The sequence below is a fragment of the Triticum aestivum genome, chromosome 5B, assembly GCF_018294505.1.
Source record: "Triticum aestivum cultivar Chinese Spring chromosome 5B, IWGSC CS RefSeq v2.1, whole genome shotgun sequence".
NCBI lineage: Eukaryota > Viridiplantae > Streptophyta > Magnoliopsida > Poales > Poaceae > Triticum > Triticum aestivum.
In genome coordinates this window covers 36,820,696-36,825,181 of record NC_057807.1, presented here as the reverse complement: position 1 = coordinate 36,825,181, position 4,486 = coordinate 36,820,696, and positions in this window count along the sequence as shown.

Here is a 4,486-nt window from a genome sequence, read left to right as displayed (position 1 = left end):
ACACGACTCACTTATGCACTGCTTATCTGATTATCTCCATTTTCTTGCATGACACGTGCACCTTGATGCTAGATGTCTCGCGTGTTGGGAAAAGGATGAACAAAGCTCACGTAAAAGAAAATAGTTGAAGAGCATAGATTCCCGACGACCGAGGAGGAGCAAGGAACCTCGCGGCGGAGCGTCTGCAAGGAACCTTGCGTGTTTTCCCCTGTTTTTTGCCGCCTGCCCACCTATAAACAAATAAAAGAACATGAACTTTTCGCATATACAGGACGCATGCAGCCACGCATGTACACAAGACAACACACTAACTCCATCCGTTCCAACTCATGCATATACACGCACAGCATGGAGCACACAACGCACGTACACAAGACGTGCATGCACACACGCTCGGCCACAGAATGCACGTGCATACCACATGCATGCGCACACACTCGGCGGCATGGAGGCGTGCGCCATCCGCGGCGACGTCTTGTTCGTCATGCTACGACGAAGCTCGCATGCAACGGCGCATACGCATCTCTTGCAGCACCTCTTTGCCGTCGTTGCTCAACTACTAGTCGCAGTCAAAGACGAAGATGACCGCAGCCTCGGCCTTAGAGCTAGCACCGATGGAAAAACACGCACGCTGCATGCACACGAGCACATACGGAGTGCCCACGACGTGGTGGTGGTGCGTCCCCAGTCGCCTCTACTCCTTCTGTGCATGTTGTCTATCAAGGCGGCTGCATGCTAAGGATGATGTGGGTGAGATCTTCTAGGACTCAGATGATGACGAGGAAAATTATGAGACACAAGGTGACGTACACCGTCAAGGTCCACGGTCAAGGGGGTGCTAGTAAGTGCTTAGATGTGCTTAGAGCAAGTACAATAGAGCTAAGTCAGCGGGCTATAAGGAATAAAGTAGTATATTTCTGCTTAGTTGGAGGAAAGAGAAGAGGAGAGAGAAGGTAAGCAGGCTCTTCGTGAAGAGCCAGCTCTAGCACGTGCTCTTAGGCACTTTGTGAGAATGAAAGGTGGGACACAGAATAAAAAAGTAGTAGTACACTCGTTTGATCTACTATTGTACATGTTGACTATAAGATGGGCTATAGATGACATGGCACTGGCTTATAGCCAGCAGCTGGCTATACTATTAATGCTCTTTAGATGAGGTGCTAAGTGCATTAAATGGCTTAGTAACTCAAGTCTTCAATGCATATGTGCTTAGTTTATTGGTGCCACATCATATTTTATGCCTACGTGGCAGGCTTAGCAGCTATACATGGTGGAGCACTGGGAGAAGCCAAGGCTGGTCATAGTGGGGAGTAACTTGTACTGTAACATATTACTATGTTACTCTAAACATCTCTATAAACTGGAAAGGAGGGAGTAGTAACATAGACTAGTGTCATATGCAGAGTATGGGAGCACATGATATTTCCCCGTCCGGACTGATCCTAAGTTGGCTTCTCACCTTCTTGGCCCAACAAAAACCCCTCCCCCCTCCCACGCGCGCTTCCCGCCCGGCGCTAGTTGAGCCCACCGCTCCACATTGACGGCAAGTCAGGGCGACGTGACCTCTCACTGCTTCCGTCGTTGAAGCGGCACGCTGACCGAGGGCACCGCCCGCTGCACGCCCGGCATTTCAGACTACATAGTGGATAGTAACTTTAGAGCAAGTACTACAATTAGATGACATAAGTAGGCTATAAGAATTTAAATATAGTATTTGTGCTTAGTTGAAGGGAGAGAAGAGGAGAGAGAAGAGAAGCGGATTGTAAACGAGTAGCCAGTTGTACTCCAACATACCTTGTGAGACAAAATGTGGGGCCATTATTAATGATATTGTATTTATACTAAAGGGACTAATGGATGCCTTAATTACTCCGGAGTTTTTCAGACAAACCTTGGTGGGGCTATTATTGACTTTTTTTGAGCTATTATTGACTTGGACGTGGGGTTTGGGGGCCAAAGGCCTACTATTATACTAGCACGACCGACCTGACATGCTCTACCCTAGCCGCCGTTGTATCATATGGTTTCGCACCGTTCCAGATCTTAGCGCCGCCACACAATTCTTCTCCAGCCCTCCTTCCGGCGTGCACCGCGAGAAGGGACAGCAGTCCTCCGAACCCCGCCTTTCATGATCCTGTACGGGAGAGGGGCGATCAGGTTTTTGGGGAGCACACTCCTGTGACTGCTGCCAGCTACGACTTCCTCAACGACAGCCTTCTTTCCCGACCTCGGTAACCTCTTCATCAACGACATGAGTGACAACATCAACCACATCGGTTCTGCTCCCGCTGTACAGTATGTGATTCTGTCCTCCTGGTTTAGTCCGCATCATTACTTTGATGTTTGCAATTGTCGTCATGATCTATTTACTGCTGATTCGGATTAAATCTCATACTAAATTGCTCATATATTCAACAATCCAATCGAAAAACCTAATTACAGGCAATTTACTCCGAGTGGTTTTGCTGCGCTTTTGAAGCCGCCTACTTTTAAGGGGGTGCAATATAAAAGGTGGCGCACAAGAGCAGTATATTGGTTTCAGATCATGTACTGCTATGACGCCACTAAGGGTAATCCTACACAGGAGGAAGCTTTTCAGAACATGGATACCCTCTTCAAAGACGCCCTGCTGAGTGTTCTTGACGATTCCATTGTGGATTCATATATGTCGTTTGACAGCGGCAAAGACATGTGGGCTGCGCTCGAGGCCACGTTTGGGCCCTCGGGCGCGGGCAACGAGTTGTACATCATGGAGCAATTCTGTGACTACAAGATGACTGATGAGCACTCTGTTGTTTAGCAGACTCATGAGATACAGTCACTCTCTAAGGAACTTGAGTACTTTAAGTGTGTGTTGCCAGACAAATTTGTTGCTGGGACCATCATTGCCAAGCTTCCACCTTCGTGGAACGATTTTGCTACTTCTCTAAAAAACAAGAGACATGAGTTTTCTGTTTTGGATCTCATTAGCACTCTTGATTTTGAGGAGAAGGCGAGAGCAAAAGACACACGTGCTCGGGTCATTGAGGGAGCTTCTAGTCCCCACATGGTACACGAGAAGAACTTCCAACCCAACCAGCCCCAAAACAACAAGAACAAATCTCAGGGGAAAGGCAAGTTTGATGCAAAGAACAAGCCGTCACATTCTACCAACTTCAAGAAGAATTCTCATAACGGAAAGGGATACAAACATCAATTTTGGTAGCACCGCACAAAATTTATATGGCTGCATCTACCTGCTGTCAGCTAACCTCATGGTGCTCCAGGTATTCCTACATTCGTAACTAGAATGACCACCGCAAGATGAAATTAGCTTATTCGTACGTTGACTTGCTGAATGTAGTGCGGAACGATCCTATCATGTGTGGAGGAGCAAACAAGCAGTGCAACCGAGGGTGGAAATCAACCAAGGACTTATGAAATTATATGTAATCTTCCTCAGGCAGGTCAGTGTCCCCTTCGTCCAGATGATCGTGTTTTGTCATGCTGAGCTATTGATTTGTGCTACTATTTTGCAACACCGTTTAAGTATAGCTACTGTTTTCCTATCTTTTCAGATTTAGGACAATGAATATGATATCAGGGGAACTGCACAATATGGACCCATGTTGAGTCATCTCTATTGCCTCATGTGTTTGTTGCAAATGTGTCAGCATCAATTGCAAGATGAGGTAGCTAGCTAGCTGTGGAGTGGCCACATGCTCAAAGTTCTCGCAACATTGAGAAGAAAGAAGCATGCCCAGGAAATTAATGCATGCGCAGGGAGGCCCTTTGCTCAGAGAAGCATCAACCGATTTTCTTTATTTCCACACCTTCTCACAGCTTTGTATATTGGTTATAGTATGGCGAATCATTGAGATGCATAGACATGCTAAACTTTTGTTCTTCTGAATGTTAGTTTAATGTGAGTGTCTGCATCTAGTACTGCATCCTCTAATTTGGTGGATGCACACAGAGAAAAAAAATCTCCTTAATTTACTCCATAACCACCCTATTAAATAGGCCTAGTAACAAACCAGGCGCATGCAGTGGCCGGCGGGCACATGTATCCTGCATGCATGGCCAGTCCGCCAAGCCCATGCGCCAGCTCCAATGCAACAACGCAAAAGAAGAGAGCGATTCTTGGGAAAAAAGCGAGTAGTTAGTGCAGTGGGCCTTATAAACACGAACAGCTTGCTCTCCCGCTTCCGTCTCCCCACCCAATTCCCCCCGTTCCCCAATCTTCCTCACTCGTCCAAAAAACCCCGCTCACCTTCTTCCTCACTCGTACAGAAAACGCCTGCTCCTCTTCTTCCACTCCTACAGAAATCACCGGCCCTCCTTCTTCCCCACTCGCACTGCCACTAGGCTCGTATTTGGCTACTCTGTTCAAACCCGTGAGCTCGGCGTGACGCCCACAAGGAAAATGGAGTCGGCTGGCCCCAGCGCCAAGAAGATGAGGCTCCCGCGAGCGGCGACGCTGGTTGTAGATCCCACACCCGGTAGC